The sequence below is a fragment of the Ranitomeya variabilis genome, chromosome 2, assembly GCF_051348905.1.
Source record: "Ranitomeya variabilis isolate aRanVar5 chromosome 2, aRanVar5.hap1, whole genome shotgun sequence".
In the NCBI taxonomy this organism is placed as follows: Eukaryota; Metazoa; Chordata; class Amphibia; order Anura; family Dendrobatidae; genus Ranitomeya; species Ranitomeya variabilis.
Genome location: NC_135233.1, coordinates 1082020417 through 1082032610, shown reverse-complemented (window position 1 = coordinate 1082032610; position 12194 = coordinate 1082020417). Strand labels below are relative to the sequence as shown.

At 42.2% G+C, this 12194-nt stretch overlaps 1 long non-coding RNA gene across 1 annotated transcript; it reads left to right on the top strand.

Annotated features, from left to right (window-relative positions):
• Positions 1 to 1188: 1188 nt before the first annotated feature.
• Positions 1189 to 11642, top strand: LOC143810215 (uncharacterized). The gene is made up of 3 exons (XR_013222705.1): positions 1189 to 1281; positions 11406 to 11454; positions 11541 to 11642. It is a non-coding gene; the product is annotated as an uncharacterized LOC143810215 (long non-coding RNA).
• Positions 11643 to 12194: the final 552 nt, after the last annotated feature.

Here is a 12194-nt window from a genome sequence, read left to right as displayed (position 1 = left end):
AGTGTGCTTCTCCGTTTCCTTTTGGGCAGCTTTAATTAGTTTTTTAGATAAAATATTTTTCACCCTATAATTTTTTAGAGCTTCAGCGGCGCCATCCTGCTTTAGTAATTTAAATGCTTTCTTTTTACTGATAATTGCCCCTCTTACTTCTTTGGTTAGCCACATTGGTTTTTCCTATTTCTTGTCCTTTTACGGTACCTATTTAGGAAGCTCTTAAACATTTCCCATTTATTACCTGTATTTTTATTTCTGAGGACCTTGTCCCAGTTACTGGTGTCCCAGTTAACCAGATTATGGGCATCTCTAAGCTGGTCAAACTTTGCCTTCCTAAAGTTCAGTGTTTTTGTGACTCCCTGACAAGTCCCCCTAGCGAAAGACAAGTGACACTGTACAATATTGTGGTCACCATTTCCTAGATGCCCGACTACCTGCAGATTTGTTATTCTGTCAGGTCTATTAGATGGTATTAGGTCTAAAAGTGCTGCTCCTCTGGTTGGATTCTGCACCAATTGTGAAAGATAATGTTTCTTGGTTATTAGCAGAAACATGTTGCCTTGATGGGTTTTGCATTTCTCTGTTTCCCAGTTAATATCCAGGTAGTTAAAGTCTCCCATAACAAGGACCTCATTATGAGTTTCAGCTTCATCTATCTGCCTTAGTAGTAGACTTTCCATGATTTCCATTATATTTGTGAGTTTGTAACAGACCCTAATGAGCATTTTGTTACTATTTTTCCCTCCATGTATTTCGACCCATATGGACTTGACATCCTCATTCCCTTCGCTAATATCCTCCCTTAAAGTGGGCTTTAGACAAGACTATTCATAAAGACAATCCCCTCTTCCTCTCCAATTTTTACGATCCTTTCTAAACAGACTGGAACCCTGTAAGTTAACTGCCCAGTCATAGCTTTCATCTAACCATGTCTCGGTTATTCCCACTATGTCATAGTTACCTGTAGATATTTCTGCTTCTAGTTCTTCCATCTTGTTTGTCAGGCTTCTGGCATTTGCGAGCATGCAGTTTAGAGGATTTTGTTTGCTCCAATCTCCTCTCTGTGGATTGTTTTAGAAATGTTCTTACCTCTCTTCTCTTAACTCGTGTTACATAATTTTATGTTACAACAATGTTTTTGTAAGTTTGATTGCAAGAAAGGTCAAACAGGAAGTCTTCCTGCTTCTCGCCTTATATATACACCTTGAAGATCTGCTTAATTTACATTACCTGAGGTTCTCCGCTCTAACATAGAAACCTCTGAGAAGCATCCACTATCGAATTCAGGTAATTGAATGAATATATGATGACACTATACATACTTTTATTGGTTATTTTACATTTTAACGTTTATGAATTTGCAGCTTTGTACAATATGTCAGTACAATTTGAGAATTATTATTTTGAAAATCACCAGATGTTTCTAAAACAAGATGGCGTTTACTTTTATAACTAGATTATAAAACAGCGAACCAAGTGGCGGGGCATGGTATTACAGAACAATGCTCCAACCCTACTTGAATTGTAAATTTAGTATAATTCTTTGCATGATGGCAACAAAATAAATTGACCATAATTCTACAAGTGTATACTAGTATAGACTTGTTACATAGTTACATAGTTACATAGTTATTAAGGTTGAAGGAAGACTTTAAGTCCATGTAGTTCAACCCATAGCCTAACATGCCCTAACATGTTGATCCAGGGGAAGGCAAAAAAAAACCCATGTGGTAAGAGTAAGCTCCACCATGGGGAAAAAAATTCCTTCCCAGACCCCACATACGGCAATCAGACTAGTTCCCTGGATCAACGCCTTATCAAGGAATCTAGTATATATAACCTGTAACATTATACTTTTCCAGAAAGGTATCCAGTCCCCTCTTAAATTTAATTAATGAATCACTCATTACAAAATCACACGGCAGAGAGTTCCATAGTCTCACTGCTCTTACAGTAAAGAATCCGCGTCTGTTATTATGCTTAAACCTTTTTTCCTCCAGACGTAGAGGATGCCCCCTTGTCCCTGTCACCGGTCTATGATTAAAAAGATCATCAGAAAGGTCTTTGTACTGTCCCCTCATATATTTATACATTAAAATAAGATCACCCCTTAGTCTTCGTTTTACCAAACTAAACAGCCCCAAGTGTAATAACCTGTCTTGGTATTGCAGACCCCCCAGTCCTCTAATAACCTTGGTCGCTCTTCTCTGCACCCGCTCCAGTTCAGCTATGTCTTTCTTATACACCGGAGACCAGAACTGTACACAGTATTCTAAGTGTGGTCGAACTAGTGACTTGTATAGAGGTAAAATTATGTTCTCCTCATGAGCATCTATGCCTCTTTTAATACATCCCATTATTTTATTTGCCTTTGTAGCAGCTGCCTGACACTGGCCACTGAACATGAGTTTGTCATCCACCCATACACCCAGGTCTTTTTCATTGACGGTTTTGCCCAGAGATTTAGAATTAAGCACATTGTTATACATCTTATTACTCTACCCAAGTGAATGACCTTACATTTATCCCCATTAAAGCTCATTTGCCATTTATCAGCCCAAGCTTCTAGTTTACATAAATCATCCTGTAATATAAAATTGTCCTCCCCTGTATTGATTACCCTGCAGAGTTCAGTGTCATCTACAAATATTGAAATTCTACTCCGAATGCCCCCTACAAGGTCATTAATAAATATGTTAAAAAGAAGAGGGCCCAATACTGACCCCTGTGGTACCCCACTGCTAACCGCGACCCAGTCCGAGTGTGCTCCATTAATTACCACCCTTTGTTTCCTATCCCTGAGCCAGCTCTCAATCCACTTACACATATTTTCCCCTATCCCCATTATTCTCATTTTATGTAACAACCTTTTGTGTGGCACCGTATCAAAAGCTTTTGAAAAGTCCATATACACTATATCCACTGGGCTCCCTTGGTCCTGTCCGGAACTTACCTCTTCATAGAAGCTGATCAAATTAGTCTGACATGATCGGTCCCTAGTAAACCCGTGCTGATACTGGGTCATGAGGTTATTCCTCTTCAGATACTCCAGTATAGCATCCCTTAGAATGCCTTCCAGGATTTTACCCACAGTAGAGGTTAAGCTTACTGGCCTATAATTTCCGAGTTCAGTTTTTGTCCCCTTTTTGAATATTGGCACCACATTTGCTATACGCCAGTCCTGCGGTACAGACCCTGTTATTATGGACTCTTTAAAGATTAAAAATAATGGTCTATCAATGACTGTACTTAATTCCTGCAGTACTCGGGGGTGTATCCCATCCGGGCCCGGAGATTTGTCAATTTTAGTGATTTTTAGACGCCGCCGTACTTCCTGCTGAGTAAAGCAGGTAACATTTAATTGGGAATTTTTATCACTAGTCATTTTGTCTGCCATGGGATTTTCTTTTGTAAATACTGATGGAAAAAAGTCATTTAGCATATTGGCTTTTCCCTCATCCACCATTTCACCCAGACTATTTTTAAGGGGGCCAACACTATCATTTTTTAGTTTCTTACTATTTATGTAGTTAAAGAATATTTTGGGATTATTTTTGCTCTCTCTGGCAATGAGTCTCTCTGTCTCAATCTTTGCTGTCTTGATTTGCTTTTTACAGAATTTCTTTAATTTTCTGTATTTATTTAATGCCTCCTCACTACCTTCTTCCTTTAGTTCTCTAAATGCTTTCTTTTTGTCACTTATTGTGCCCCTTACAGCTCTATTTAGCCATATTGGTTTCCTCCTATTTCTAGTATGTTTATTCCCATACGGTATATACTGTGCACAGGTCCTATCCAGGATGCTAATAAACGTCTCCCATTTTCTTTGTGTATTTTTGTGTCTCAGGATATCGTCCCAGTTAATTGCACCAAGATCCTCTCTCATCCGTTGGAAATTTGCCCTCCTGAAGTTTAGTGTCCTTGTCACCCCTCTACTACACATCTTATTAAAGGAGACATGGAAACTTATTATTTTGTGATCACTATTACCCAAGTGACCCCCAACCCTTATATTTGATATGCGGTCTGGCCTGTTGGTTACTATTGTTGGCTGATTGCTACCATTTGTAATATTTTGGGGACTATTATTATAAGAATGGATATGCTCAGGCAGTTGTAATTATATAAATATGGCACTCTGTTACAGCTGAGATCCTCAAATCTTGGCAAGGAGACATAATCTGAAAAGCTGTTAGATGAACAGGTTTTACTTATTGTAGCACTGTGCTAATTGAGATGTTTTCACTAAACCCCAAAACTATAATTAACTGCAGGATAATCACAGGCTGGGCAACAAATTATAGATTTAAGTTACTGCATACCTTTTTTTTAACCCCACAGAGAATATGAGCTTTAACAAGATCAGGAGTGGGCGATTATCCACCATTTCTGACCAGGCACATTTTCAGGTGTTATCAATTGTGTTTTCACCAGCTTTAAAAAATTTTTTCTGTATATTGGTAAAAAAAATTTTTTAAAGAAAAATAGCAAATATGTGATTATTTTTCACATATTTCTATTTTTCATTATAGCCATAAATTTACAAACAAATATTTTAAATTGTGTTCCCCTCTCCACAGAAATATACAGCTCTGGTAAAAATTAAGAGACTACTGCAAAGTGTTCAGTTTGTCTGATTTTTCTCTTTATAGGTATATTTTTGAGTGAAATGTAAATTGTTCTCTTGTTCTATAAACTTCTGACAAAATGTCTCCTAAGTTCCAAGCAATACATTTTGTATTTCTTTTTGAAAAGGAGAAATGGTTAAAATGAAAAAAAAAAAAAAAAAACCACCGTGCTTTCGGGCCTCAAATAATGCAAAGAAAACAAGTTCATAATCATTTAGAAATAACAATACTATAGTGTATAGTGTCCAGAGGCTGGAGGTGCTACCAGGAGACAGGCCAGCACTCCAGGAGACTTGGAGGGGGCGTAGGAGGGCAACAACCCAGCAGCAGGACCGCTACCTCACACTTTGTGCAAGGATAAACAGAAGGAGCACTGCTAGAGCCCTGCAAAATGACCCACAGCAGGCCACAAATGTGCATGTGTCTGCACAAATGGTTAGAAACCGACTCCATGAGGATGGTCTGAGTGCCCAACGTCGACAGATGGGGGTTGTGCGGTTCCCTGAAAAATGCCCACAGGAAAATTGCCCACAGGAAAATTTCCCACAGGAAAAATGCCCACAGGAAAAATGCCCACAGGAAAATTGCCCACACAGAAAATTGCCCACACGGAAAATTACCCGCACAGAAAATTGCCCACATGGAAAATTGCCCACATGGAAAATTGCCAATTGCAGCATCACAAAGTTTTAGTTCTATGATATTAGAGGTTAAAGGTCAGGATGTTCACATGATGTGTGATCAACTTGTGATTTACAGCTGACCTAGTGCAAAACTGCAAAAATGCTGAAGATCTGTGGTTTGTAGCAGTCTGTCATTCTCAGCAAAAGATAGATCTAGTCTGCTCTCATCTCTCACTGATTCTGCCTTACTCCTCCCACCAGCTCAGAATAGCAGCACATGCAGAACCAGCAGCAGTGTGATCCAGAGGAGCCATCACTGCTATCAGTACTCACAAAAGAATCACTCTATTATCTGTGGAGTTATATGGGACTGCAGGTCACATCTAATACATTATAATCTCAGTGTGAGCCCACCAAAAGCAGGTGCTGCTGGCTGAGGTAGATGGTCCTGGAAGCCCAGAAGGCACCGCACAAAGGTGAGATTCTGTCAGAATCTGTCAGAGGAGCGGAAGTGCCATAGCAGCTCCGCTCTCCCATTGACTTCAGTGGCAGTGAATCTGGGGCCTGCACTTCTTTCCCTGCCCACTTATGACTGCCAAGAGTAAGAGTGAACAGACTCTACCTAGTTATGTATCATACACATATACTGCAGGTGCAGGCAGGCATAGGACAAAAGAAAATGCAGAGTGGATTTGAATAAGGGTCCCTAGGCCCAGACACACCACACTGAGAGTGGAATAAGGGTCTCTAGGCCCAGACACACCACAATGAGAGTGGAATAAGGGTCCCTAGGCCCAGACACACTGCACTGAGAGTGGAATAAGGGTCTCTAGGCCCACATACACCACAATGAGAGTGGAATAAGGGTCTCTAGGCCCACATACACCACAATGAGAGTGGAATAAGGGTCTCTAGGCCCACATACACCACACTGAGAGTGGAATAAGGGTCTCTAGGCCCACACACACCACAATGAGAGTGGAATAAGGGTCCCTAGGCCCAGACACACTGCACTGAGAGTGGAATAAGGGTCTCTAGGCCCACATACACCACAATGAGAGTGGAATAAGGGTCTCTAGGCCCACATACACCACAATGAGAGTGGAATAAGGGTCTCTAGGCCCACATACACCACACTGAGAGTGGAATAAGGGTCTCTAGGCCCACACACACCACAATGAGAGTGGAATAAGGGTCCCTAGGCCCAGACACACTGCACTGAGAGTGGAATAAGGGTCTCTAGGCCCTGACACACCACAATGAGAGTGGAATAAGGGTCTCTAGGCCCACACACACCACAATGAGAGCGGAATAAGGGTCTCTAGGCCCATATACACCACAATGAGAGTGGAATAAGGGTCTCTAGGCCCACATACACCACAATGATAGTGGAATACGGGTCTCTAGGCCCACATACACCACAATGAGAGTGGAATAAGGGTCTCTAGGCCCACATACACCACAATGAGAGTGGAATAAGGGTCTCTAGACCCAGACACACCACAGTGAGAGTGGAATAAGGGTCTCTAGGCCCACATACACCACAATGAGAGTGGAATAAGGGTCTCTAGGCCCAGACACACCACAATGAGAGTGGAATAAGGGTCTCTAGGCCCACATACACCACAATGAGAGTGGAATAAGGGTCTCTAGGCCCACATACACCACAATGAGAGTGGAATACGGGTCTCTAGGCCCACATACACCACAATGAGAGTGGAATAAGGGTCTCTAGGCCCACATACACCACACTGAGAGTGGAATAAGCGTCTCTAGGCCCAGACACACCACAATGAGAGTGGAATAAGGGTCTCTAGGCCCACATACACCACAATGAGAGTGGAATAAGGGTCTCTAGGCCCACATACACCACAATGAGAGTGGAATAAGGGTCTCTAGGCCCAGACACACCACAATGAGAGTGGAATAAGGGTCTCTAGGCCCACATACACCACAATGAGAGTGGAATAAGGGTCTCTAGGCCCACATACACCACAATGAGAGTGGAATACGGGTCTCTAGGCCCACATACACCACAATGAGAGTGGAATAAGGGTCTCTAGGCCCACATACACCACAATGAGAGTGGAATAAGGGTCTCTAGGCCCACATACACCACAATGAGAGTGGAATAAGGGTCTCTAGGCCCACATACACCACAATGAGAGTGGAATAAGGGTTTCTAGGCCCGCATACACCACAATGAGAGCCGAATAAGGGTCTCTAGGCCCACACACACCACACTGAGAGTGGAAAAAGCGTCTCTAGGCCCAGACACACCACAATGAGAGTGGAATAAGGGTCTCTAGGCCCACATACACCACAATGAGAGTGGAATAAGGGTCTCTAGGCCCATATACTCCACAATGAGAGTGGAATACGGGTCTCTAGGCCCACATACACCACAATGAGAGTGGAATAAGGGTCTCTAGGCCCACATACACCACAATGAGAGTGGAATAAGGGTCTCTAGGCCCACATACACCACAATGAGAGTGGAATAAGGGTCTCTAGGCCCACATACACCACAATGAGAGTAGAATTATTGTTAGCACAGTGGAATTACAACTTCTAAGAACAGAATCCGTACTCTGGGACTAGGGATGAGTGAACCGAACCTGGAGAACCTGGAGAAGTAAACTGGGCCCAGAGACCTTTGTTGAAATCCATTCTGCATTTTCTTTGCTGCCTGTTTTGTGCTGTATTGTATTTCAATGGAGCCCACAGAAGTCAAGCACAATCACCCGGCAGCTAATTATTTGCAGGTGTGCAATGATTGTTTAATAAACTTAAGTTATTGTTGTTATTAGAACTCCTTAATAAACTGTTCTTAATAAACTTGTCGGTAGTTTTTTATGTGGGCAATTTTCGCAGACATTCTTCTGTGCTGCAGAGCATCTCACCTATAATTCTATACTATTTTCTGTTCTGCAGAACATCTCACGTATACCTGCATACTATCCCCCTGTCCTGCAGAGCATTTAACCTATATCTCTTTGCTATTCTCTGTCCTGCAGAGCATCTCACCTATAATTCTATATTATTCTTCTGCCCTGCAGAGCATCTCATGTATACCTGCATATTATCCCCCTGTCCTGCAGAGCATTTAATCTATATCTCTTTGCTATTCTCTGTCCTGCAGAGCATCTCACCTATAATTCTATATTATTTTTCTGCCCTGCAGAGCATCTCACTTATACCTGCATACTATCCCCCTGTCCTGCAGAGCATTTAACCTATAGGTCTTTGCTATTCTCTGTCCTGCAGAGCATCTCACCTATAATTATATATTATTTCCACAAGCGCAAGGAAGACAAACAGTAAGGGTATGTGCACACGTTGCGGATTTCTTGCAGAAATTTCCTGAAGAAAACCGGAAATTTTCTGCAAGAAATCCGCATTTTTTTTTTTTGCGTTTTTTTTCCGTTTTTTTTGCGTTTTTTTAGCATTCTGCAAGCGTAATTAGCTTGCAGAATGCTAAAGTTTTCCAAGCGATCTGTAGCATCGCTTGGAAAACTGACTGACAAGTTGGTCACACTTGTCAAACATAGCGTTTGACAAGTGTGACCAACTTGTTACTATAGATGCTGCTTTAAAATGCTTATACTCACCCGCAGACATCAGATCTCCTCACCGGCGTCTGTTCCTATAGCTGATGTGTGCGCGCAGGGCCTTCCATGACGTCACGGTCACGTGAGCGGTCTCGGCCAATCACAGGACAGTGACATCATTCGGCAAGGTCCTTCACCGCACACCAGCTACAGGAACCGAAGCCAGCGTGCAGCACAGAGGCGGGAACACTTCGGGGGCCATCAGAGGGTGAGTATAGGACTATTTTTTATTTTAATTCTTATTTTTTGACCACTTATATGGTGCCCAGTGCGTGGCGGAGAGTCTCCTCTCCTCCACCCTGGGTACCAACCGCACATAATCTGCTTACTTCCCGCATCGTGGGCACAGCCCCGTGCGGGAAGTAAGAAGATCAATGGACCCCTAGGTGTGCGGAATCCCCTGCAATTCCGCATTTTAATGAACATGTTGCTTTTTTTTCCGCGATGCGATTTTTTCGCGGAAAAAAAGGCTACATTTGCACAAAAAATGCGGAATACACTGAAAATAATGGGAGGCATATGTTAGCGTTTTTTTCGCGTTTTTATCACGTTTTTATAGCGAAAAAACGCGAAAAAAACTGAACGTGTGCACATGGCCTAACAGATCGGCACTGAACGAGCTATCATAAAACAATCCAGCTACGAGGCTGATAGCTTCTTCAAAGGTCAGACAGAGTCAGCTACTATTGAAGTTGGAGCGGTGCTCTGCAGCTAGAGTCAATGATTCACATGAGAACGGAGATAAAGAAAGAATGCGGCACTCACCCGGTTCCTTCCACTGTAATTCATCCTTTATTAAGCGTGGCATTCCATATCAAACACGGCACAATACAGGCTATGGCATGAAGAGGGAGCAGTGAGGGAGTGTGCAGAGACAAGACGGACGACGGCCGTTTCACGCACAGGCCGTAGAAGCGCCTGTGCGTGAAACGGCCGTCGTCCGTCTTGTCTCTGCACACTCCCTCACTGCTCCCTCTTCATGCCATAGCCTGTATTGTGCCGTGTTTGATATGGAATGCCACGCTTAATAAAGGATGAATTACAGTGGAAGGAACCGGGTGAGTGCCGCATTCTTTCTTTATCTCCGTTCTCATGTGAATTATATATTATTCTTCTGCCCTGCAGAGCATTTCAGGGAAATACATGCATATACTATCCCTCTGTCCTACAGAGCATTTAACCTATAATTCAGCCTGTGGGCAATTTTCTGAGGGCATTCTTTAGCTTGCACCTCAAATATCATGGATCTAAAACTTTGTGATGCAGCAAATGGCAATTTTCCATGTGGGCAATTTTCCGTGTGGGCGATTTTCCATGTGGGCAATTTTCCGTGTGGGCACTTTTCCGTGTGGGCAAATTTCCGTGTGGGCAAATTTCCTGTTGGCATTTTTCCTGTGGGCATTTTTCTGGTCACCTGTGAGACCATATGCTGGTGCGGTTGGCACTGGGTTCCTCCTAATGCAGGACAATGCCACACCTTATGTGGCTGGAGTGTGTCAGCAGTTCCTGCAAGATGAAGGCATTGAAGCTATGTACTGGCCCGCCTGTTCCCCAGACCTGAATCTGATTGAACACATGTGGGACATCATGTCTCGCTCCATCCACCAATGTCACGTTGCACCACAGGCTGTCCATGAGTTGGCAGATGCTTTAGTCCAGGTCTGGGAGGAGATCCCTCAGGAGACCATCCACAGCCTCATCAGGAGCATGCCCAGGCATTGTAGGGAGATCATACAGGCACGTGGAGGCCACACACACTACTGAGCATCATTTCCTTGTCTTGAGGCATTTCCACTGAAGTTGGATCAGCCTGCAATTTTATTTTCCACTTTGATTTTGAGCATCATTCCAACTCCACACCTCCATGGGATATTAGTTGTGATTTACATTGATCATTTTTTAGGTTTTACTGCTCTCAATGCATTCCACTATATAATGAATAGAGATTTACAACTGCAATATTTCTTTCCGTGTTATCTAGGATGTGGGATTTTAGTGGTCCCTTTTTACTTTTTTGAGCAGTGTATATATATATATATATATAAAAATTAAAAAAAAATGTAAATTGTGAGCAGGTAAACTTTTTTTAAGTGGAATTTTTTTTGCTAGTTTCACAAAATCTTCCCTGATTTGTATTCCAGTCCAAGAAGGGGATTTGAACATGGGATCTTCTGGTCTGTACACTTTTGTATTGCTATGTATTGTCAGAAAACACAAGAGTGGGACCAAGAAAACTCATGTACTGTACATGGCAGACCTTCAGGGCTTTGTTAGGCCCCAAGTGACATGTTAACTTATTGGCATACAGTATGAATACATGGGGGCTATAGGGTGACAGAAGAAACCGATTCTCCATGTCTAACCAGTCTAACCACTTAGATGCTGCACCAGTATTAACTGTAGCATCTGAGGGATAAGATTGACAGGATCAAGATCAGTTTGTTCTATCTGGCGTCCATTTTTCTATCTAAAGTCTTGTTACACATTCTAAAGTGGAGTCTTTTTTGTTCATATAACTAAATCTAATGTTGAGTTTCTTGGTCTTACAGAGCGATGGAGCAGCGTCTTGCTAATCTGCTGATGCTGATACTATTACAGGTGTGTGTAGTATGAAAATCTGCTTCTTGAATGAGCAACTGTTTAGATCCTGAACAATTGTAACAAATTGTGTAATGTGTTCATAGGGGGAGATCTCTTCTGTTTTTTCCATCCCTGAAAATGAAAACAGTGCTGTGATTTCCAACTCTGAAGACATTGATGAAGGACTGCCTGTTCTCTCACATCCAGTGAGTATTTCTTGAAGCTACACTAAACGGAGAACTAAAGATAACAGTAAATGGAAGAAAAGTAGTCAAGTAAAGGATTTCCATTATTTTTCAGCTGGAAAGTGACAACAACTATATGTATATATATTTTTTCTGGGTGGCCTTTTGTGCCTTATTTCTTATTGGAAACAATAGTGAGGTTCACCTTCTGCTTCAGCCAGATGTTTTACAGCCAAACATGAGTTTGACTTCAAAACAAGAAAAAAGATAGAAATGGATATGGGCAGCACGGTGGCTTAGTGGTTAGCAGTGCACTGCAGCGCTGGGGTACTGGGTTCAAATTCAACCAAGGAAAACATCTGCGAGGAGTTTGTATGTTTTCTCTGTGCTTGCATGGGTTTCCTCCAGGTGCTCCAACTTCCTCCCACATTCCAAAGTCATACCGATAGGGAATCTAAATTGTGAGCCTCAATGGGGACAGTGTCAATAATGTTTGTAAAACGCTGTTGAATTAATGGCACTATTTAAGTGAGTAAAATAAATGAATGAAAACACACAGTACTCCTTTATATA